This window comes from Lissotriton helveticus, chromosome 5_1, assembly GCF_964261635.1.
Source record: "Lissotriton helveticus chromosome 5_1, aLisHel1.1, whole genome shotgun sequence".
In the NCBI taxonomy this organism is placed as follows: domain Eukaryota; kingdom Metazoa; phylum Chordata; class Amphibia; order Caudata; family Salamandridae; genus Lissotriton; species Lissotriton helveticus.
The window spans coordinates 1,826,135,875-1,826,161,291 of NC_136065.1; the positions used below are offsets into that span (position 1 = coordinate 1,826,135,875).

A 25,417-nucleotide genomic window follows, 5' to 3' on the forward strand; every position below is an offset into this window, starting at 1 on the left:
AGTCCTCCTTACCTGGGTGTTATCAGCAGATAAGAGCATCTTCCATATGAAGAAGTCCGAGTACCAATTTGCCTAGCTACATTTGGTATAAATGATTTGTGCAGGGACAAGAGCTTCATTGATCGGACTTGGATGCCTGGCCTATAATTTATATTGAATACAATTGGTTAATGTTCCATTTGAATTAATCTCTCTTTTCTTCAAACAAAATTAATGTACTTCTATTTTATTTTGAATTTTGGATGAATTGTTTACATCCTTGAAGCAATTCTGCTACGTAACACGTTTTGGCTGCTACAAAAATAAATAAAGGCCAATTTCATTACTAATCTGAAATTGGATTACTCTCAAGTGCCTTCCAAGCTCAAATTAATTAACTGAATTGCTTACATTTTTTGTAGCTTACATAATAAACTCTGAACTCAGTTCAGCTTTCTGACCTCAATACCCACAACCAACTCCCTGAGATGGCGGTCTTACTCAAGATATCCATCTGTGCTGGTGTGCTTTAATGAAAGCCCTCTCTCATTTAGGATAGGTCCTCATTCTCTCTCGTGGCTGTATTAAAACTGCATTAAAGAACCGATGTCATCTAGTGGCAAGAGCTGCCACTTATTGGAATCTGGTGGTTTGTGTTCGAACCCTGGCCTTGGCTCTTAACTTAAGATCGTGTGATAGATGTACACGATCTTGTAGATCAACTCCTAACCCATCACATTATGTACAGCACTCTGATGCTGCATAGCTAGGTTTGCACTATATAAATATCTGTATATGCATGCAGTACATGTCGGATCAGTGCAGTCTTCAGGGTAAACATTCCATGTGAATGAATGTCAGAAAACAAGCAGCATAAATTAACATCAAATCTGTATGAATTCATGTTTCTTTTTGTTTTTAGAATGACAATGTCTGTTTGCTCATTTGGGCCATATTGCTTAACACCTGCTACTGATATAGTTTTTTTATTTTATTTTTTATTTTAGGAGTTTTCTATAGCGCTGCCCTGACCCAGGGGTATCGGAACGCTTTGCAACAGTGTTTCATAAGAGATACTTAATAAAGGAATATTAAACAAACGTTCAGAAGTCCACAGGTGCTGCGTATTTTTGAGGTAGTAGAAGACTCTTGAGGTGTCCTTGTTGAGTGCATAGTTGAGGTTGCTCGGTTTTGGCTGCGGTGAATCAGTTGGTGCGGAGCCAAAGTGTAACGGGGATAGTGTTTGACGTGGGGGTGGGAGTTATCCCTTTGGGATGGAGTGGTTAAGGAGGAGGGCTTTAAGGTGCATTTTGAATTTTGTGAAGGATGGGATCGTTCTGATGTCTGCTGGAATGGAGTTCCAGATTTTAGACGCGTTGCCCGTGAAAGACCTAGCCGCGGTGGATTGTTTGCGTGTTCTCATGGGGATGAGAAGAAGGGAGTTGGAGCTCCTGAGGTTCCTTGTCTGACCTGCCCTCTTGAGCTTGGCGGCCAGGTAGTCTGGTTTCTCTGTGTGTAAGGCTTTGTGTGTGAGGCAGGCCATTCTGAAGTACTCCCTCTGATCAATTGGGAGCCATTTTAGTTCTCTTAGTGCAGGAGAAATGTGATCATATTTCCTGATTCCAGTGACCAATCTGGCTGCTGCGTTGAGGGTTGTTTTGAGGGGAGCTAGGTGGGTTTTAGAGGTGTTGGTTAAGGTTGCGTTAGCGTAGCCAGGTCTGGATAGCACCAGTGCTTGGGTGGCTTGTTTGAGGTTTTTGTTAGGAATGAATGGTTTAATCTTGTAGAGAAGCTTCAGGTTGAGGAAGGCGGTCTTTGCAGATTTTTTGATGTAGTTGGTCATGTCCAGTTTGGGGTCCAGGGTGATTCCTAATGATTTTACAGAGTTAGCCAGGGTTAGATTACCGTTTAGACTGTCCAAAGCTTTAAGCCATTCTGCGATTTGTGGATTCTCTTCTTTGTTGGAGATGAGGAGGATCTCAGTTTTGTCCTGGTTCAGTTTCAGGTGATTTAGGGACAGCCAGTGTTGAATTTCTTTTAAGGTGTTGTTTAGTCTGAGAATGTCGTCTGGGGAGGAGGTTTCCAGATAGATCTGGGTGTCATCAGCATATAGGTGGAAGGGGATATTAGCATTTTTAAGTATGGAGGTGAGGGGTTCTATGTATATGTTGAACAGTTGCGGTGAGAGCACTGAGCCTTGGGGTACACCCCTGCTGACGGGGTGCAGGTCGGAGGTAAAGTTTTTGATTTTTATCCTTTGCGATCGGTTGTGGAGGAAGGAGGAGGACCGTCTCATCGGCACCCACCTTTTCTTGTAGGGTCTTGATGAGAAGATGGTGGTCAACCGTGTCAAATGCTGCCGATAGGTCAAGGAGAATGAGTAGGCAGCTGTGATCGTTATCAAGTGACTTGTGGATATTATCTGTGATGTTTAGGATCGCCGTCTCCGTGCTGTAGCCTTTTCTGAAACCCAATTGGTGGGGATCAAGAAGGTTGATGTTGTCCATATGCTGAGTCAGTTGTGATAGGACGCATTTTTCGAGGATTTTGAACAGGAGGGGGAGATTGGAGACGGGTCTGAAGTTGTTCAGATCTGTGTAGTCCAGGCCTGTTTTTTTTAGTAGTGGTGTTATTTGGCCTACTTTAAGGCAATCCGGTATGATGACGGTGCTCAGGGAGCTGTTGATGATTCTGCACCAAAATGGGGCTATTGTGAGTTTGAGTTTTTTTGTCATTTGGGAGGGTATGGGATCAAGAACGTGAAAAGCGGGTTTGGAGGTGGAGATTAGCTTGATAATCTTGGCTTCCGAGATTGTATTGAAGGATTTCCAAATATTTGTGTGGTGGCCTTATGTGCTTTCAGTTGGGAGTGAGGGCAGGCTTTCGCAGGAGTGGCTGGTGGTGATGTCTAATGAGAGCTCAATCTTGGTGATTTTTTATTCGAAGAAGATGGCAATGTTTTCGCACAGTTCCTTGGAGGCTTGGGTACTGGACACGTGGGGCTTGGTAGTTTATTGCTTGATGATTTTGAACATTTCGTTGGGCCTGTTTTTTGCAATGTCCAAGGCAGAGCAGAAGAAGTTAGAGTTTTCGTTACGGATGTGTTTTTTGTAGTTTCTCCGAGATACTTTGAGTTGCTCAGGTAGGCTAGTGGAGGGGTTGTTTCTCCACAGTCTTTCTGTGGCTCTGAGTTGTATCCTTTTGTTATTTATGTCAGTATTGAACCAGGATCTGGATGAGATGTTCCTGGCTATTTTTAGTTTCAGAGGGGCTATCTGGTCAAGAATGTATGTCAGAGATGTGTTGTAATGGTCGGTGAGTTCTGTCGTGGATAGATCCCCCGTGGAGGTGGGGAGTTAGGGAATTGACTTTTTCTTCCAGGTCGGTCATGTTGATCTGGGTGAGGTTTCTAGTCCATTTGGGCTCTTCTTGGGTGGGGGTTGTAGAGTGGCTGGCTGAGTGAGATGGAAGAGGATTAAGTGGTGGTCAGACCAGTCTACGGGCAGGGTGTGGATTGTCTTCACTGTGTCACATTTGGTGATAATGGCATCAAGGATTGTTCCTTTGTTGTGAGTTTCTTCTGTGCAGTGTTGCGTAAGGTTGTTGTTATGTAGCAACTTGTTCAAGTTTTGAATTAGCGGGTTGCTCTCTTCATTCCAGTGTATGTTGAGGTCTCCCAAAATTACGCATTCGACTCTCGTTGTGAGCATTGGGCAATCAGGTTAGACAGGTGTTCAGCGAAAGAGATGGGGTTGCCTGGGGGATGGTAAATAAGGTGGCAGGTTAGAGTTTTCTTGTTACTAGTGTTGATGTTGACTGTTAGGCACTCGAAGGAGTTGTAATTGAGGGAGTCAGTTTCCGACACAGAAATATTGTCTCTGTGGATGGTTGGTATTCCTCCTCCTCTTTGGTCTTTTCATTCTTTGTTGGTGATAGTGAAGCCTGGGGGAACAAGAGTGTCCAGGAGAGGTGTGGAGGAGTTGTTGAGCCAGGTTTCAGTGATGAATGCTATGTCTATGTCTATGTCGTGAGTGAGGATGGATTCTGCTAATTCCGTAGCATGTTTGACGGCTGATCTGCAGTTTATGAGCATGCAGTTAGTGGGGGTCGTCTCTGCTTTGTTTTTTATCGTTAGGGGGGCTGTGGGGATGCTAGTGCGGGTGGACGGCGGTCTGGGTGAGTTCGGAGGGGCTTGGACTCTTTCCAGTCTGGTGATCACCTGGATTTTGGATTGGAGGGTGACAGCTAAAGAATTGTCGTATGAGGCGAGGTCTGCCGCGTCACTCTCAGACATGGTGTCTCTAGTTTTTTTGGGTCTATGTGCCGGAGAGGGGCTGGGGTTGGCTACCCATCTCCGCGGAGGGACTGTGGACGGTGTTTGTTGTGTGTCGGTGGTGGAGGGGATGGGCGTGCTGAGGCTGCTGGGGCGTTGCGAGGTTGGCAAGGATATCGCTAAAGCCCCAGATAATAGTAGCTATCTGGGTTTCTAGCTTGGAGAGACGCTGCTCAGTCTTGAGGTCATTGCGATATCGGGGCTGGTCCTGAGCAAGGGTGTTGGTTCTAGAGGGGGGAGTCCCGGGGTATAGAGTAGCTTAGTGGTGACTGAGTTGTTGTTTGTTTTGGGTCCGGGAGGAGGGAGCCTCAGGGAATTTGACCACCTGGTTTTGGGTGTGTTGTCCGTGTGGGGTCTGGGCAGGGCCGTGTGAGCATTCAGGGAGTTCGGAGTGTGTTGGGTTACGTGGAGGGTCAGCGGGAGGTGGGGGTGGGAGCCGTCAGGTGGAGAGTGGGGATGGGAGCTGAAGGTGAGGGGTGGTTGGGTCTTGTTCTCGATGGGGTGGGTGGGATATCATGTGGCGAGGGGTCTTGCGGGGGAGTAGGTACTTTGTTGCCTGTGGGTTTGGGGAGGTTGGTGTTCAAGTTGCTTGTAGTGTGTTGGGGTGGGGAGGTCGTGTTCTCTAGGCGGGTGAGGGTGAAATCATGTGATATGGGGACTTGCTGTGGTGTAGGAGCGGTATTGTCTGCGTATTTGGGGTGGTTAGTGTTCAGACTTTTCGTGGAGGATTGGAGAGGGTGGGAGGCAGGTTATTTATTGCTTGTGATTTTGGGGAGGTTGGTGTTCCAGTTGCTCGTAGTGGTTTGGGGTGGGTGGGAGGCAGGTGGTGGGTGAGGGTGCGTGCCTGTAGTTGGAGGATGAGAAAGGGAGTCTAAGGCGGGAGGAGGGGTTTTGTTTCCTCTATGGGTGGTGAGGGGGATGTCACATGGTGGGGGGGGGGGGTGAGGCTGCTAGGGCAGGTCGGGAGGAGGAGTGGTCCTGATATCTCTGGGGGTGGTTGGGGGATGCCGCATAGGGAAGGGCAGGTGTGATTGCTAGGAATTACCGGAGCGAAGGGTGGGTTCTGTTGAGCGTTAGGTTCTTCTAAAGGGGAAGTAGGGGAGGTTGGGGGTCGGGTTCGTGGGAGGGTGTATTCTGGAGAGAAGTGAAAAGGGCATCCAAGGACTCTAGATTGTCATTCTGTAGTGGTGATCAATACACTCCGACTGTAAGACCTTGCGAGACTGTCTCAGTAAATACCTGTGGTTTATATTAGTGATAATCCAAATGTCCTCAGTACCTTGTTTTGACATTGTATGTTTGAACAGCTTGTGGATGTGTGCATAGTATTTGAATTAATGCCTTGGAGAGCATGCATTGTACCAGTTACTCTTGTTTCAGGCTATTGAAAACTAGTACTACAATTGGCTAGGATTGATACGGGACTCCAAGATGGTGAAATAAACATGCCACAATGTTCTGCAGCGTTGCTTCTTTTACCTATTTTAACTTAACTTGCTGTTCATTATTCCACCAACTGTTGGTTGAATCTGGAATTCTATCTAAATTACTCAGAGTTTTAACTTTGGACATCAACAGTAGTCTGCATCATGATGACTCACTATGACATCGAACATAAACCCACAATGCCTGAATTACATGACTACTGGGGGTTCAGCAACCTATCGGCACTCAACATCGCAAAATAAATTTATGAGGGCTATTACAGGCCTGCCCCAATCTACTCCACTGATACCGCTTTATTACGACCTGAGAAGACAGTATTTAGAGGATGTGGCTCGCTTTAGACCAGTGGCTTACTGGAGTAGGCTTTGGGTCACCCCCGAGCTAACCCAGGATGCGCAAGCCCTATTGGAGGTTAGGGATGCAGATAGTGTGTGAAAATGTTTATGGTTGAGGCAGGTAAAGTCAACTTTGAGTGATCTGGGCCTTAATAGGTTGTGGCAAAATCCAACAAATGGTACATTTCCATCTCGAAAAGAATTGAGGAGGCTATACTGGAATATGGTCACTATGAAACGTTTCTCGTCTCTGACGAGTCCCTCACTGTCAAGAGACTTTTTAGAGACCAAACATGTACCCGATTATAAAATGTACTTGGACCTTATAACGGTTGCCAGTGATAGGAAATGGTACCACCAATTTAGGATAGGTACCCTTCCTATTAAATCATTCACTGGTAAATGGGGTATAGGTTCCTGTACGGAATGTCCGTCTTGCCCAACACAATCAGAAACTATAGCCCATATCTTTTTTATTTGCCCCGTTCATAAGAACCTGAGGTACAAACGGCTGAAGCCTATTTGTCAGATGATGGGGATTACTTCTGGCTCTGAAGCATTAAGGATCCTAAAAACAGATAGAAATGAATTAACTATAATCGCGATCGCCAAATTTTTATACAGCATGTGGATGACCCCTGCCCATAGATTGAGCAGTGAATACTGTGAGGGATATGATAGGTCTACCTTAACGAGATTGTGCTAATTGGTTTTATTTAAAATCTGGTTCATAGTACTGCGGCCTGTTTTTTATTGATATTCATTGTCTATTTTAAATGCATTTTATATTAAATTATTGTATTCCTGTATGTACGGAAGGAGTAACTAAGGATTATTTTCAGGGGAATTTTGTACTTTGTATTCAATAAGGAATGAATTGTAAGGATATTACTGTTATAGTTTTAAATGTAAATGTCTTTTATGATTATGTAATCGAATAAAGACTTTGAACTTGACTACTATTTTAGCTTACGTTTTCCCACTCCTCGCTTCAGAATCAAGAGAATGAGCCACCAAGAATTTTGGAGAGTTTAGCTGTGACATGTAACATTTAGAGTGGTAAGCCAAGCGAATGACATCTGACTTCTGCATCGACAAGACAGGATTTTTTGTGTGATCCTAGAGCAAGTCAGAGAATGGTTCTTCTGTCCTAAGTTCCATCGTTAATTTTCATGAAATGACAGACCTATGGTATGCATCATGTTTGCCAAAGGACCATATATTAAACAATTGTAATCCTTAAGTTTTACATCTAAAACATATTAGGACAAGCACATTGGGGAGAGAATGAGGGTGTTGATTTAAAGGCTACCAAAGAACCCCTGGAGGAACATTGTGTTGACTCTGACATTGAGAACTAGATACATATTACATAAAAGTTCAAGAGTTAGTACCAGAAAAGGTTCTCACAAAGACCTCAAAAGACACAAGGCACCCAATGCCTCAAGGTGGTTGACTATTGGAGGCAGGGTTGAAAGAACCTATTAAAACACTCATAGTCACCACAAAATAAATCCTGCCCTCTAGGTCAAAATCAAAGGACGCCAGGAGAGATACTCCAAGGTACGTCGAATTAACTTTAAAGCACAATCGGTGAAGTGACATGTTGAAGTATGTTAAGCCCTAAAAGAACCAGAGTCCATCGTCTCCAAAAATAAAGCAAGTCATTGAAACAGGAAATCCTTCAAAGGCTTTTCACCTTGAAATAAAAAAGTATACTCTCGAAACACACATAGCCTCAAAGATCAAGAAAAGGCATGTTCGAGGCATATGAGCTGCAGATTACACACTGTGCATAGATCACCACCTAGTGTTGGGCCCGGAAGTTTGCAGTTTGTTTTTGTCCTGAAAAGTTGTTTGGAAGTCACGAGATAGGTGACTCCTTGTGAGAAAGTGGCTCTATATATACTGGACTAGAATGAAGTAGTGTGTGTATAGAGTCCACCAACCCCAGAGGTATAACAGAGGTTAAAGTTAGAACTGATCTTACTCTCCAAAGTGGTAGCTTGGTCGAGCAGTAAGGCAGTACCAGAGGACAGTGTAAAGCATTTGTTGTACACACTCAGTCAGGAAAAGGTTTCACACACTCAAGGACTGAACTCCAGGCCAATTGTTTTTATATCCACAGATATAGTAGTTTTATTTTTAGAACCAACAGTTATAAAAATATACTTTCTGATAGATACATCTGCCTTGTGGATTCCTCACCTTGTGAATATCCCCCTTGCGTCAGCAACGTTTGGAAAATTCTTTGTAGCACGCCGGCGTGGACGGCGTTATAGGAGCACGGCATCGCGCGCGACTCCGTCTGACGTCAGCGACGCCTTATTAGACCCACGTCGGCGTGATGACGTCAGTTCCCTATTTTCCGCGTCGCCGACGCCAACGGTTTCTGGGATCTTCTGTGATTCAGATAGTAACTTTTTGCTATTTTGTGTTACTGTTTCTCTGTCGAGTGTCTCTTCTTCGTCGATGTCGTCGAGGAAGACGGGTTTCAAGCAGTGCGGATCGTGTGCCCGAATGATGTCTATTACCGACCCGCATGGCGATTGTTTGTGGTGTCTTGGATCGGACCATGATGTTAAGAACTGTCGATCCTGCTTCAAGATGAACCCTAAGGCTTTACGAGAGCGGGAGGCTAAGCTTCTGCTTGCGAAGGTGAAAGGAAGAGAGGCTGGAAGGTCTTCGAGGTCGAGGTCTAGATGTTCGAGGTCGAGGCAGAAGTCGCGGTCGAAATCGAGGTCCAGAACGGCTTCGAGGTCGGGATCCAGAGTGAGGTCGAGGTCCAGAGAGAGGTCGAGGTCCGGATCGAAGTCGGCTTCGGGTTATGCTTCGGGCTCCTCGAAGAAGAAGCATAAGAGGAGGAAGCATAGCTCAAGACATCACTCTGGTAAAGAGTTTTCGTTTCTCCTTCTCCTTTGCAATCTCGTGGAGGTTCCCCGGTTCCGGAGCAAGAACCGGATCCGGAGTCGCGCCATTCTTCGGAGCATGAAGGAGATGGGGAGATTCCTCGGGCTCCGACTCCGGTGGAAGACCCTGAGATTCAAGAGGGCCAGGATGAACTGATGCCGGAGCAGCCTCCTTCGGAGCAGCCGATGGGTTCGTACCCTCCCTCTCCTGGTCCTTAATGCTATGTTTGGCGTTTATGCGAGGGCAATGTACCCCACTGGTGTACCGGCTGGTCCCATGGGTCCATTGTCTTATAACTTGGGCGTCCCTCAAGCTTACGCTCCGGCACCTTTTATGCCGTTTATGCCGACGCCTTTTACACCTTGGCTCGGTACGGCACCTCCGAGGTCGTCGACTCCGCACACGGCTTCGCCGGCTCCGGAACGACCTCGTGATTTGGATCGAGGTGCCACGCCCGTTCGAGAATCTCGACCTCCGGCTCCTCGTTCGACGCCAGTTTCGGCACCGTCGGAGTTGTTACCGGATCCGTCGACTTCGGTTCGTTTGGCGTGGTCGAGGCGCAGAGCTTAGCGCCTCTTGGAGGAAAAGGAGTATGAAGATCCTGAAGTGGAGGAAGGAGAACTTCTGGATCCAGGGGACTGTTTTGAGGACCTGCATAGTTCTAGTGGTCTGGAACTCTCTCCTGAGTGGGGTTTGCCATCAGTTTCTGATGCACCATCTAAGGACGTGGCACCCTACCATGTTGTAATTAGGAAGGCTGCGGATCTGCTCAATCTGTCTTTACCTACTGTTGAGTACAAGCCTAACATCCTCACGGAGCTTTTGCATTCGCCTTCTTCTGTAATAGAGCCTACACTCCCATTCACTGAGGCTTTGACTGAGCCAATAATGGAGGTCTGGAAGAGACCTTTGACTGCTCCTGCGGTTTCCAGGTCGGTGGCAAGACGTTATAGGGTGGCACCTGGTGACCCTGAGTTTCTCTCTTCACATCCTTCTCCGGAAAGTCTGGTTGTGCAGGCCGCTTGTTCCAACAGGTCTGCAGGTTCTTTTCCTCAGGTGCCACCAGATAAAGACTCTAAAAAATTGGACCAGTATGCAAAAAAGATTTTCTCCTCGGGTAGCATGGCTCTAAAATCTACCAATGTTACTTGCCTGCTCGGGAGATATGTTCATGCATTGATGGACTCTGTGAAACAGTTGTCAACTAAGCTTCCAGAGGAAGATAGAAAGAACTTCAATGAGGTAGTCTCTGATACTCAAGCTGCAGCCCGCTTAGTAATTCAGAGTGGCATGGACACGGCGGACTCTGTGGCCAGGATAATGGGCTCTACTGTTGTCACGAGAAGGGCCGCATGGCTGAAATCTTCAGAATTTTCTGCAGATGTACAATCTACTTTAATGGACTTGCCATTTGACGGGACAGGCCTCTTTGGAGAAAAAAGCGGATGTGGCCTTGGAGAGGTTCAAAGATAGCCGGGCAAAGGCAAGATCTTTAGGCCTGCAGGCTAGAGGTTCTGCCACTAGTAAGTTTAGGGGATTTGGTAGATCCACTTTTCGTTCCTATAAGCAAGGCCAGCAGCAGCAGCAGCAGAACCATTTGTATAGATCATACAGAGGTAAACAAAGGGGTCGTGCTCGTGGACGCCAAGCCTCTTCCTCCTCTTCTTCCTCCTCTAACAATCAACCCCCACCCGCAGCAGCAAAGCGGCCCTAGATCCGCCATTCCAGGTCATGCGGGTCCGATAGGGGGTCGGCATACTCATTTTCTACGGGATTGGGAATCGGTTACATCATATCTTTGGGTTCTCAATGTCGTAGAAAATGGGTATGCACTTCCTTTTCAGGAGTTCCCTCCCAATTACCCTCCTTGCCAAGGTTATTGTTCGGAGGACCACCTGCTTCTCCTGCAGGAAGAAGTCCTGGCACTGTTCCGAAAAGGTGCGATAGAGGTGGTTCCAGAGCAGGAAAGGGGTCAGGGGTGCTACTCCCGGTATTTCCTGATTCCCAAGAAAGATGGCAGGTTACGTCCAATCCTGGACCTCAATCAATCAATCAATCAATCAATCATGCCATTTGTATAGCGCACTACTCACCCGGGAGGGTCTCAAGGCGCTTGGGGGGAGGGGTATGCTACTGCTCGAACAGCCAGGTCTTGAGTTGTTTCCTGAAGGCGAGATGGTCCTGGGTCAGCCGAAGGTGGATGGGGAGGGAGTTCCAAGTCTTGGCAGCCAGGTAAGAGAAGGATCTTCCGGCGGTGGCTCTTCGGATGCGTGGTACGGCTGCGAGGGCGAGGCTGGTGGACCGTAGCTGGCGGGTGGGCGTGTAGAAGGTCAGGCGGTCGTTGAGGTACCTGGGGCCCAGGTCGTGGAGAGACTTGTGTGCGTGGGTGAGGAGCCGGAACGTGATCCTCTTGTCGACGGGGAGCGAGTGCAGGTTCCTCAGGTGGCTGGAGATGTGGCTGCGTCGGGGGACATCCAGGATGAGTCGGGCGGAGGCGTTCTGGATGCGCTGGAGTTTTTTCTGTAGCTTGGCTGTGGTTCCGGCGTAGAGGGCGTTTCCGTAGTCCAGTCGGCTGGTGACGAGTGCCTGGGTGACAGTCTTCCTGGTCTCGGTCGGGATCCAGCGGAAGATCTTGCGAAGCATACGCAGGGTGTTGAAGCACGATGAGGAGACGGCGTTGACTTGTCTGGTCATCGAGAGGGAGGGGTCCAGGATGAAGCCCAGGTTGCGTGCGTGGTCGGTTGGCTTGGGTGCGGTGCCCAGGGCTGGGGGCCACCAGGAGTCATCCCAGGCGGAGGGCGAAGATCCCAGGATGAGGACTTCCGTCTTGTCAGAGTTCAGTTTCAGGCGGCTGTCCTTCATCCACTCGGCGACGTCTTTCATCCCTTCGTGTAGGCAGGTTCTGGCGGTGTCGGGGTCTCTGGTGAGGGAGAGGATCAGCTGGGTGTCGTCGGCGTAGGAGATCATGTTGAGGTTGTGCTGGCGTGCGATGGCTGCGAGAGGTTTCATGTAGATGTTGAAGAGGGTGGGGCTGAGTGAAGATCCTTGCGGGACGCCGCAGATGACTTCGGTGGCCTCGGAGCGAAACGGGGGGAGGCGGACTCTTTGTGTTCTTCCGGCGAGGAACGAGATGATCCACTCCAGTGCCTTCTCTTGGATACCGATGTTGCTGAGGCGCTGGACTAGGGTGCGGTGGCAGACCGTGTCGAACGCAGCGGAGAGGTCCAGGAGGATGAGGGCCACTGTTTCCCCCTTGTCGAGCAGGGTCCGGATGTCGTCGGTGGCTGCGATGAGGGCGGTCTCGGTGCTGTGGTTGGCTCTGAAGCCGGACTGCGAGGGGTCGAGGGATCCGTTCGTCTCGAGGAAGGCGGTCAGCTGTCTGTTGACGATCTTCTCGATGACTTTAGCAGGAAAAGGGAGGAGCGAGATGGGGCGGATGTTTTTGAGATCTGTGGGGTCCGCTGTAGGTTTCTTCAGGAGGGCGCTGATCTTGGCGTGCTTCCAGCTCTCCGGGAAGGTGGCGGTGTTGAAGGAGGCGTTGATGATGTTCCGGAGTTGGGGTGCGATGGTGGAGTCGGCCTTGTTGAAGACCTGGTGTGGGCAGGAGTCGGTCGGTGATCCGGAGTGGATGGTGTTCATCGTGCGGGCTTTGTCTTCGGTGGTCACCGTGGTCCAGGTGCGAAGGGTGGCGGTGGGGGGCGTTGGTTCGACGGTTGGGTGCGTGGGTGGGGCGCCGAAGCTGTTGTGGATGTCGGCGATCTTGCGGTGGAAGAACGAGGCGAGGGAGTCGCAGAGGTCTTGTGACGGAGTGATGTCGTTGGTGCTGGGGTTGGAGAACTCCTTGACGATAGTGAAGAGCTCTTTGCTGTCGTGGGCGTTGTTGTCCAGTCGTTCCTTCAGGGATTTCTTCTTTTGAACCTCTATCTCAAGCAGGAGAAGTTCAAAATGCTCACACTTGCACAGGTTCTTCAGGCGCTGATGGAAGAAGACTGGATGGTGTCGATCGACTTGCAGGATGCGTATTTTCACATCCCCATTCTGTAGTCGCACCGAAAGTATCTCCGTTTTACGGTGGGATCGCAGCACTACCAGTTTGCGGTCCTTCCATTTGGGCTTACTACTGCGCCTCGAGTTTTCACCAAGGTGATGGCAGTGGTGGCTGCGCATCTCAGAAGGTCGGGGGTTCCTGTGTTCCCCTATCTGGATGACTGGCTGATCAAAGCAGAGTCGCCAGAGAAGGTGCTCCATCATCTGCAAGAGACAACTCAAAGTCAAAGTAGTTTATTGTGATGATTATTTAAAATCTTACAACATTCCACACTAGAACAATTTAAAAGTTAAATTCCAGTTAAAATCATATAAAATGGCAAGAGACAACTCAGTTGTTGCACAGGTTGGGTTTTTCGATAAATGTACCCAAGTCTCACCTGGTGCCCTCCCAGCGCAACCTGTTCATAGGTGCGGTACTGGACACTTCTGTATGTCGTGCATTCCCTCCTCCTCAAAGGATTCGCGATATACAGGAAATGATTCCTTTATTCTACAATGGAGCAGTTGTTCCAGTCCTGAAGGTCCTTCGTCTGCTCGATCTGATGGCTTCTTGCATTCTGTTGGTCAACCATGCACACTGGCACATGAGGGCACTCCAGTGGTGCCTCCGCAGGCAGTGGTTTCAGCACAACGGAGATCTCAGGGAGTCTGTGAGGATCTCCAGGGAAACTGCAGTGGATCTGTCATGGTGGAGCGTGAATGGCAATCTGTCTCAAAGAAAGCCTTTCCAGCTACCTCTATCTATCTATCAGTTGCCACAGTGATAACGAATGCGTCCACTCTCGGGTGGGGTGCTCATCTGGGGGATCTGGAGATCAAGGGTCTTTGGTCTCCAGAGGAAAGGTTGCTTCATATCAACCTTCTAGAGTTGCGGGCGATACGTTTGGCGCTCACGGCCTTCCTCCCTTCCCTTTGCGGTCAGTCGGTTCAGGTCCTGACGGACAACACGACTGCGATGTGGTATATCAACAAACAGGGAGGAGGGGGTCGCAGTGTCTCTGCAGAGAGGCTCTGCGTCTCTGGTCCTGGGTTCAGGACCATCAGATTTGTCTGATGGCAAATCAACTGGCCGTAGTTCTGAACGTTCGTGCAGACGTTCTCAGTCGGCAGTTCTCTGCCGATCACGAGTGGAGACTCCATCTGGAGGTTGTTCACGACATCTTTCAGATGTGGGGGACTCCTCGGGTGGACCTGTTCGCTACTCGCGAGAATGCTCATTGCCCGTCATTCTGCAGTCTCCAGTATCCGATGCAAGGAGCCTTGGGGGACGCGTTTCAGTTGAGTTGGGCAAATCATCTCCTTTACGTGTTTCCTCCCATACCCTTTATTCCTTGGGTTCTGAGGAAGATTCACCAGGACCGGGCCCAAGTCATATTGGTCGCCCTGGATTGGCCAAGAAGGGTGTGCTACACGGACCTTCTCCACCTCTCCTCTCACCCGCCGCTCCGTCTCCCTCTCAGGGCAGACCTCCTCTCTCAGATGGAGGGGCAGGTTCTACACCCCCACCTCCAGACATTACACCTTCATGCCTGGAGATTGAACGGGGCAACTTGAATTCCTTTTCTCTCCCTCACGATGTGGTGGATGTCATTCTTTCTGCCAGGCGTGACTCCACTAAGTCCATCTATTCTTATAGGTGGTCTAAATTTGTCTCTTGGTGTGGGGAGAGAGCTGTCGACCCTTCGAAGGCTCATTTGTCTGACATTTTGCAGTTTGCTCTTTCTCTGGCGCAGCAAGGATTTGCTGTTGCCACAGTCAAGGGGTATCTTTCGGCATTTCTCTGTGTGCCGGATCAGCCTTCTCTTTTTAAGTCTCCTGTGGTTTTAAGATTTTTGAAGGGTCTCACTAATAAGTTACCTCCTACTCCTTTTGTTGTTCCTCATTGGGATTTGAATCTTGTGGTAACCTATTTGATGGGTTCTCCCTTCGAACCCTTGCACAAGTGTCCCATGAGGCTTCTTTCTTTTAAAACGGTCTTCTTGGTTGCAATTACCTAGGCAAGGAGGGTAAGTGAGCTTCAGGCTCTTAGTTCCAAGCCCCCATTCTTGACCATTCATGCTGAAAGAATGGTTCTCAGGACCAGGGCTGCTTTTCTTCCTAAGGTGGTAACTCCCTTCCATCTAGGACAATCCATTACCCTCCCTACGTTTTATCCTCCCCCCTCACCTTTCCAAGGAGGAGGAGAGACTTCATCGCTTGGACCTCAGTTTCTATCTCGATAGGACTAGAGACTATCGTGTTGATGACCAGCTCTTCGTGGGTTTTGCTGGCTGCAAAAAGGGCAGAGCGGTGCACAAGCGCACACTTTCCAGATGGATAATCCTGTGCATCAAGATTTGCTACTCTTTGGTATTAAAGCACATTCAACTAGAGCAAAGTCTGCAACATCCGCTTTGTCTAGAGGTGTTCCTGTTGAGGACATTTGCAGAGCCTCGACTTGGGCCTCCCTCCACACTTTCGCGAAGCACGAATGCTTGGATACCGAGGTGAGGAGGGACGGCCACTTTGCGCGCTCTGTCCTCCAAAATTTCCTGGTATAGCAGAGTGGACACCCTCCTCCGGGAGTGGGGACTGCTGTGGGACTCTATTCACAAGGTGAGGAATCCACTAGGCAGATGTATCTATCAGAAGAACAAGTTACTTACCTTCGGTAACGCTTTTTCTGGTAGATACAGTATCTGCCTGTGGATTCCTCACTGACCCACCTGCCTCCCCGTTGTCCGCTCTGCTATACCTGGGTTTATGTATTTATATTTCTGGATTTTGATACCTTTGCTACGCACTTTGTGTGCAGTTTTGATTTGTATGTACTGAGTACACTTTATATATGTATATTTACTGTCGTTGGTCCGTCCGGGTGCCTCGAAGGCACGGAAAAAAGGGCAGAACTGACGTCATCACGCCGACGTGGGTCTAATAAGGAGTCGGTGACGTCCGACGGAGTCGCGCGCGATGCCGTACTCCTATGACGTCGTCCACGCCGGCGTGCTACAAAGAATTTTCCGAACGTTGCTCACGCAAGGGGGATATTCACAAGGTGAGGAATCCACAGGCAGATACTGTATCTACCAGATAAAGCGTTACCGAAGGTAAGTAACTTGTTCTTTCTGGTTAGGAGTACTCTCATGTAATTACTTTGCAAAGGAGCAATAAAGTTTGTGCACACAATTAATACACTATTGAGCTAAATAGGTTTCCCACATGTAAGTACAGTTGATTACTACACAGATTACATTAGTAGTTCCAGGACTAGATCCTAGATTCAGTCCTGGGGTCTAAGCTGAAACCAGATTAGCAAAAACGTTTTAGTTACTGTTGTGAATTTTCATGAATATAAAGCTGTTTTCAAAGTTCACACTTAGAAACTTTTCAATGGAAATCTGACATTGTTATTCAATGGGAGAAAATTCATGTTGCAGGTAAAGTACGATCGCGTTACTTTTGTAATCCAGCACTGGTCTCCTAGGGCCAGCGCTGGGGTCTTAAATCAAAGCCGGTAGGTAATTGTGTTTCAGTATTTCGTGTGATTTTTAAAGAATATTTCAAGCTTTCAAAAGTAGACACTTCGAAGAAATTTCATCGAAAAGCAGACAATGGGTTCCTATGGAGAAAATACAGATTACTAGTAAACCTGGTAGGGACTACTTTTGAGGTTCAGTACCGGCTTCTCCCCTGATCACAGGTGAGTACTTCGGACTTCGGCTGATTTTATATGAATATTTTCAGTTTTCAAAACTTCACACTTAGAACATTTTCGAGTCAAAATTGGTCAACGTTATCCAATGGCAGGTAAGTGAGTTACCGGTTTCCAGGTGAGTACTTGGTTGGTGAAGTTAAGGTTCTGGGCATAGACTCAGGGGTCCCCCAGGGTCAGGTAAGTACAAGTTCAAAACCAGCAGCACAGGGGCGGCCGGGTGCAGAGGTAGGTAAGCCCAATGATATCCAATGAGGGAAAAGGGCCCTTCGGTTGGTGGCTGCTGACTAGCAGGCCACGCGGCTGTGGGAGCTGGGCTCCTGGTCACTTGCTCAGGGCAAGGGGGAGAGCAGGATAGGACAAAGGTGGCACAGCTAGCGGCACTCGGGCGGCTGGGTCAAGGGTGCTCTTGAGCCATCGGGCGCTCAGTGTTATCCAATGTGAAAGGTCAAAAGAGAACAAAGGCTGCAGGCTTGGGGACGGAGACTCTCCAGGGGCGACCAGCACTTTGAGAGGTAAGTTGGGGTCTTTTAGCACAGGTAGGTACCCCAAAGGGAGGCACAGGGAGCCGCAGGGCTTTCTTTGGGTGTCGGAAAAGCTTACCCTCAGCTGGTCGCGGTTGGGGTGGCCCCTGGTTCTGAGTCTGCCGGCGTCTTCTAGTTCGTCAAGGAGGGTCTTTGGGCACTGGACTTTGGATCCCAGTCACCGGGGGGACGTCCTCGTGGTCTTGGTTCGGTTGGGCACCGCCCGGGCTCGGCAGGTGCAGAGTGGGCTGGACCGGAGCTTCCTGCCTGGCACCAGGGTGGTTGTTGCAGCAGAGCCTCTGCTGAAGGGAGTCCCAATCTGCAAGAGGGTCAAGGCAGGCAGGTCCTCTGGGTGTCCCAAGGTTGCTGTCCACAGGAGTCGCCGGGGTTAGGCAGGAGCAGGTTCCAGGATCAACACGGCGGGTCGTCTTCTTCTTGATCTTCTTTCTTCTTTGTATATCGGAATCTGAGGAAGGAGGGTTCAGGGAGCCCCTAAATACTGAATTTAGGGGCGTTACAGGTAGGGCAAGGACAGGGACCAATGGGTCCCTGCCCTGGGGTGAGTACACCCCCTAGCCTGCTCCTCTCCTGTGGGAGGGGGGCATGGCCTAGCTGTGATTGGACAGGGCTCCCCATCTTCAAGATGGCCGGAGTCTGGGGTTGTGCTTCACTCGTCTCCCCCACCTGAGTGGTGGGGTTGGCACAGGCTGGCACCCCCCCCCCCCTTCCTGATGTAGTTTTTCCCGCCAGTCTTCCCGCCAGAGTGGGAGTCAGGACGGGTGGGGGCTGGTTGCTGGGTACAGCAAATGGTCTGGAGAAGCTCACAGAGACAGCATGCCTTTGAAGTTTCCCCCTGCCCATCCTGGGGGAGGAGACCTAGTACCTCTCCCAGGATGTGCATTGTTGCAGGCCCAGGAGAGCGGGGGCTCTCCTACCCAGGGGTCCAGCAACATGTCTGCTGTGTGGCAGCCTCTGCAGCCACTCAGCCAGATGTGGATTGTAGGTTAGGTTTTCAGGGGGGCATCTCTAAGATGCCCTCTGGTGCATCTTACATTAAATCTCACACTGGCATCCGTGTGGGTTTAATGTGCTGAGAAGTTTGGTACCAAACTTGTCAGTCTTCAGCGTAGCCATTATGGTGCTGTGGAGTTCGTAATGACAACCTCTGAGCACCATATACTCTTAATGGCATCACTACACTTACAGTGCCCAGGAATGGCCCTGGGTACTGTAGGAGCACAGGGCTCGTGCACCTGTGTCCACACCACTTGCATAGGGCACCCAGCTAGAGGGGTGACTGATGTATGCCAGGGCAGTGGGTTTGTGGGCATGGCACACAGGGATGTGTGTCATTTCGACTCTTTTAGTTCTGTACCTAGGCACTCACCCTGCAAAGGCAGTGTGTGGGTACCAAGGTACAGGGCCTCTAAGGGTGGCACAATAAGTGCTGCAGCCCTTAGGGGTCTTCTCTGGTCACCATGCCCTGGGTATTTAGGGTACCATTTACTAGGGGCTGATAGGTGGCCAGAGATGCCAATTTGGTTTTGTTTCAACATAGTTTTTAGGGAAGGAACACAGGCCCTGGGTACCTGGTTGGCAGGAGCCCAGGCCAAGCCAAGTGGGGGCATACCACTGCAAGAAAGATGGCACTTTCTCACACTCCTCCTTTGGACCACATTGCGCATGTGCATCGGCTCCATCATCAGATTGTTTTTTTCCGCCATCGGGCTCGGATGTGTTTCCTGCGCTCCGGTTTGGAACCGATTTTCCTTCGGTGTGCAATCCTCACCCAGTTCGACGGTATTGTTTCGATCGCGGTCCCCATCAACGCGATTTTTCACGACTATGAAGTCTTCAATTCTGGTCGTCAACAAAGGCCTTTAGGCCTACCTGGGCCTTACTCTCTGGCTCATGGAAAAGACTCCATTCACGAAGTGTCCTCAATGTGGGTTGAAGTTTCCGCACACCGATCTACATAAGGTGTGCAACCTGTACCTCTCCCCGGAGCACGAGGCCAAAGACTGTTCCGCTTGTGCCTCCTTCCGCTCCAAGAAGGCGATTCGGGACCGACTAGCTCGAAGAACCATGGCTCGCTCATCCGCTTCGATCCCGGACGACATCTTTGAAGAGGGCGTCGACGTGCCAGAACAGCAGCGGGCCGAAGAAAGCGCCAGCTCCTCTGATGCCGAAGACTCGGACGTCGAGGACATCACTCCAGCTCAATAGGTCGTAAGTACACACGTCGGCCTCGACCCTTCCTCGACACCCTCAAAAAAGGCTTCGGTCGAACCCTCACCTTCGGGCCCGGGTGCACACTGAGAGACTGCTTCCCATGCCCTGCCTTCGGGCCCGGCAAAGAAGCCTACCAAGCCTTCAGGCGGCTCGAACTCAAGTCAGCCTATTCCCGGTGTCGATCCCATATCGACACCAAAAAGGAAGCCATCTTCCTCATCCACGCCGACTGCTGCTTCAACACCTAAGCACTCGGTGCCAAAGACTGGCAGCGGCTCATCAACGTCAAAACCGCACTCTGAGCTGATTAAAAAACTGCCTAAAGGTCCCGACTCCCATGCTTCGGAGCCAAAAAACCCCCGGAACCGAAAAAACACGTTCCGGTTAAGGACATTTCAAAAGGTCACAGCCGAAAGACCCTAGACCAGCTACCGAGTCGGTGCCGAAAAAACTTCCGGAACCGAGAACTTTGACACCGAAGGATTTACCCTCCACAGAAGAGCTTTTTACATCAGTTCCTACTCAAAAGACTCTTGTAAAGGATCCTAAGAATGGCCAACTGACTCTTAGCTCCACGAAGAGACCACTAGAGGTGCCTGCAACGCCTCCTCCTCCAAAGAAGAGGGATATTGCATCCTCTCCATTAAGGGTCCCTTCTCCACCACCTCCCCATACTCTTCCTCCTCCTCCACCTCATCATTCTCCTACACCATCCCCTAATCCAGATGATAATGATGTAGATACAGACTCTGATGACACAGGTGGGGGTGCACATGACCCAGTAGGGACCAATAGTCCCCCTCAGTCACCTATTCCCATGGGATCATTATACCACCCTTGATGTGCCTTGCGTCTCTCAATATGATGTATATCCCTCCAGGCCTTCCCCCCTATAGGTTTTAACCTACTAGTCCATAGGGCTGCCCAATACCATGGGGTCGACTTGCACACAGACACTGTGGAGGAAGATTTCTTATTGGACACTTTTGACACTACACAAAGGTCCACTTCCATTTTGCCAATGCTTAAGGGGGTCATTAAGCATGTAACAGAGGTATTTAAAGATCCTGTCAGGGCTCGAGTCCTCAACCCCCGCACTGAGAAAAAATACAAAGCTGCCCCTACAGATCCAGTTTACATTAGAGGCCCATCACTGCTAGATTCCTTGGTAGTTTCTAACGCACGTAAACGTGCCAAATGACAAACATCAGGTGAGGCCTCACCACCAGAAAAGGAATCTAAACTCCTTGACGCCTCCGGCAAACGAACAGAGTCACAGGCAGCTACCATATGGCGCATTGCCAATACTCAAGCGCTATTGGCAAGATATGACAAGACACATTATGATGAACAGGAATCCATAATGCAGCATCTACCAGATAAATATAAAAATAGGGCCAATGAACTCATACAGGAAGGTAAAAATATCACCAATACTTCCATTCGTTGTGCCCTAGATGCCGCAGATACTGCCTCAAGGGCAATTCACACCAGTGTCCTTTTGCGTAGGCATGCCTGGCTACTTATTTCAGGTTTCAAACCTGAAGTACAAAATTCCATCCTCTATCAGCCATTTGATAAGAAACACCTATTTGGCCCTAATGTCGATGTATCTTTAGAGAAAATGAAAAAAGACACTGACACAGCTAAATCTATGGGAGCCTTGCAATTGCAAGCTCCCAGACGTTCTTTTCGTCGCTCATCATAAAGAGGCGACACAAGAGGCTACTCCTCTGATAACCCCTCCACTTCCTATTAGACCCCTAGCCAATCCACATTCACTAAGGGCTACCAAAGAGGGGATTACAGGGGTAACAACAACAAAGGCAGAGGCAAAACCAACAACTCCCGCTCTACCTCCACCCCTACCCAATGACTTTCCTCCACTTCCCCCCCCCATTCCACTCCTGTGGGGGGGAAGACTACAACAATTCCTTCCTGCCTGGACCAACATCACATCAGACAGGTGGGTGCGACAAATTATTCAATCAGGTTACTGTCTACACTGACTACGCTTCTCGTTCTTGGCACCTAAGTTCTGGAACACCCCCCCCTCCCCCCGAGCTACGCCAAATCCCCTCCTATCCACTGTTTAGAAAATCTCTCAAGACATGGCTCTTCTCCCAGGCTTTTAATTAATAACTTTTCGCTGCACCTGTCCATGCACCCCCGTTTAGCGCCAAAAAACCGCTGGTGAACGTGCGCTTAATAAATAGTTTTATCATATCATATCAACTAACATCTACCCCCCCCAAATATACCGCCCAAACAGCGTCCAATGTCACAATAGCATCTATCACTGCTGAAGCAAGAAGTAATATCGCTACTGGAAAAAAGTGCAATAGAACCTGTTTGTTGGACCTAGGGTTACCAAGTCACATAGGGTAGCCTGGCCTAGGGTAAGACAGTCAGATCCTAGAAGCACACGTGTAAAGTTTGCGCTCCACCCAGCAGTAACTCAATGTACTTCCACACAAAAACGACACTACACCAAATTTGTGGAAAAATATGGACTGGTTTATAAAAATAGTTTGATTCACTTTTTCTTTGTCACACCATTATTTCTCCTTTTCACTTTAGAATTTGATATCACATTACAAAGTCATATTATACTTCCTTCGTCAATTACATAAGAGTTCAGCACTAAACTTTACCTTGCATGAAAGTAGTTGGCAACTAGACAGGTTTTATAAAAGATAAATCGTTACTGGTATTTTCTGGGAGACCTTCACCTCGAAGAAAGAGTTCTCTAACACCTCCTCAGCCCTAAGCAGATAAAACATGCATCATAAATTCTGGAAACTAGTAAGCATTAATCTCTCTGTCATCCAGTGTTGGACCCGGCCTCATGGCGTGGCCCTACCCCTCCCGCATGGCGGGCCCAGGACGACATCGACCCTCCACCCAGCATCGGGCAGCCCTTTTGCCCGACACTGCACGCCCCAACCTTGCTGGTCCGGCCACCATCCCGGACCCCCACTACCGACCTGGCTCCAGCGTGGGCCCCTCTCGACCTAAGCACGAGGCTGCGCCCGACTCCATCTTGGGCCCACCACGTCACGACCACGTGGCCTCGGCCCCGGCCCAGGCCTCAGCACAGCCCAGACATCAAGGCACCAAGATCCACCCAGGTGGTCGAGTGGCCACTCGACAGATCCCGGCGGAGGGGAGTTTCGATGGCCCTCCAGCCGTCCCCGGACGCCTGGTTTCGATCGCCCTCCGGCCTCCCTGGGCGCTGGCTCCACCCCCCTGCTGGGTGTCTGGACACCATCATCCCGGCCCCTCTGACCCCCAGGCGCGAGGGTCCGGACATCAAAGGACTCCAGTCCTATATCTGGGCCAGCCCCGGAGTAGGACGGCAGTTGTATCCTGGACTGGAAAGCCCTGCTGACGCTGTCACGGCCGACCCCAGAAGAACTCATTTTTCCTGGAACCTCACGAGAACTTGAGGGCCTGCTGGCGCTGCCGTGGCCCACCTTTGCCGAACCATCTTGAGAGCCTGCTGGCGCTGCCGCGGCCCACCTTTGCCGAACCATCTTGAGAGCCTGCTGGCGCTGCCGCGGCCCACCTTTGCCGAACCCTCTTGAGAGCCTGCTGGCGCTGCCGCGGCCCACCTTTGCCGAACCATCTTGAGAGCCTGCTGGCGCTGGCGCGGCCCACCTTTGCGGAAGCATCTGGGGAGCCTGCTGGCGCTGCCGCAGCCCACCTCTGCCGAACCATCTTGGGAGCCTGCTGGCGCTGCCGCGGCCCACCTTTGCCGAACCATCTTGAGAGCCTGCTGGCGCTGCCGCGGCCCACCTTTGCCGAACCATCTCAAGAGCCTGCTGGCGCTGCCGCGGCTCAACCTCTCGGAACCCCCGGCTCGAGGATTGAGAGCTGTGCGCAAGGTATCCCTTCCTACACCCCAACCGAGACTGTCCCGCTACCCTGATCCCCTCTTGCGAGACTTTATAGACCCCTCGGTCTGCTTGTACATATCGCTGAGAACCAGCAACCTTTATTTCCTGATAAAGCTTACGAACTCGACCTCTGGTGTGGTGTCCATTTGTAGTGTGTGGTTACTCTGCTGTGCGATCCTAGGAGAGGGCCCTCACCCAGGAGGCCTCTCAGTAACGCTCAGCTACTTCTTGACGGAGAGGTGGACCTAGGGGTGGTCAGTCAGACATCTTCTGCCTCCCCCGGGGTCGCCTTCCTAACATCCAGATTGAGCCATTTATTTAATTCTCTTAATAGCACCCCAACATGAGATAATTCAATTTTCACATGTACATCGCCTCCATAGGATGCCTGCTCAGGTCCACCTATGGCTCACCCAGTTAGATTCCGAAAAATGCCCACAAGTAATGTCTCGAAGTTGTTCACTTCCCTGATAGGGATTTAGCAATATTTTTACCCCTACTTCACTTCCTCACTTTTATTAAAAGCACTGTCTAAAGTTTACCCACCAGACTTGTTCTCAGTCAACCTCCGCGCTCTACTCTTTTCTCGGTTCCACGCTGGTAGTCGGTGCTGACACAGGCTCTCCCTCATCAAGCTCTGTTAGGCACTAGCAGCACCCATTCAGACTCGGCCACGCTACCCACAGTCTTACCAGGGGTTTCGTTTCGTCCTGGTCCCACAGCTCCGCTCACTTCACTCATCCCGGCGCTCTTGTACTGAAGAGCCCTCTGACCTGCCGCTGGCAACACGGAACGGTTGCCGATGCTGGAATCACCCTGCACTTTCTCCTTCCGAGTCGGAAGCAATTCACCGCCGCCCGATGCACTCCTCTGGGACCGGCACCACTGGGCCTGCGCACTTCTCGACGTTGAGGCACTGCTCCCGGCGCCCTCACACGGCTGCTGGGCCTGCGCAGTAGACGACGAAGAGACACTGCTTCCGGCGCTCTCACGCAGGCGGCTCCTTCCTCGCTGTCTCCACACGCCGGCGGTTCCGCCTCCTCCGACCAGCTTCCTCTGACGCGGCTCCACCCCCTGTCAGCTCCCGGAGGATATCAGCCCGGCTAAGGTGCCTACGATCTCACCGGATCCATGCGCAGGGAGACCTTCCTGAAGGGATCGGTTAGCTTCTCACAGAAAGGTGGGGGTGAGTTAAGCTCCGCAGTTTCTGGGTATGATCCGACAGCGTTGGGGTTTTTCACCCTTCCAGTAGCGACTCCACACACACAGTCGCCCGAGCCTTTTTGGGAATACTCGTGGGTTGCTCAAGAGCTTTTAGGCGTGGTCCCTCACAGCAGGGTTCGGTCGACACCAGGGGGGACGGGTCATTACAGGATATCGGCTGGCCCACAGGTCAATCCCACTCCTAGTAAGCACTATCCTTCTCCTCAGAGTTGCCTCTCTCCTCACCAGTTCCACCCTGTGAATTCACTGGTCACCTACAAAATGGCTGCCTAGTATTCCGCCTTTTATAGGCTGACCTTAGGAGGTCCAGAAGGGACCAGAAGGTTCTGGAATGCCCTATTCTATCTTATGGGTCAGGTCTCAGGGGTGACAGTTATGGCAGTTGATGACCACCATTTTGTGTGACCCTTACTTCTAGTCAGGGACAGGCACCTAGGCCTCAGGTAAAGGACTATAAGGGAAAAGAAACACCTAACCCCTAGGACAACACCACAAAAAAGTCAGTGGACATAAAAAGATAAAAGGTTTTGAGGGGCAAAAAGGGGTCAAAATAAATGATTAATAGGAGGGGCTATCCAAAGGGCAGACAGGTCTAACACGCGTCCCCCCCCAGCTGAAAGTGGGGAGAGCTACCCAACCACTTGGGAGTCCTCATCACTAAGGCGGAAATACCTAGAGAGACCGTCTGCATTGGCGTGGTCCACTCCAGGCCGATGTTCCACCCGGAAGTCCATTCCCTGTAGGGAGATGGACCATCTCAACAATTTGGGATTTTCCCCCTTCATTTGCAT

General features: G+C 50.2%; 1 protein-coding gene across 21 annotated transcripts in view; it reads left to right on the plus strand.

The window, feature by feature from the left end:
* The window catches only part of HDAC5 (histone deacetylase 5), a 1,448,645-nt gene that overhangs the window by 1,130,927 nt on the left and 292,301 nt on the right, over window positions 1–25,417 (plus strand). The window lies entirely within an intron of this gene.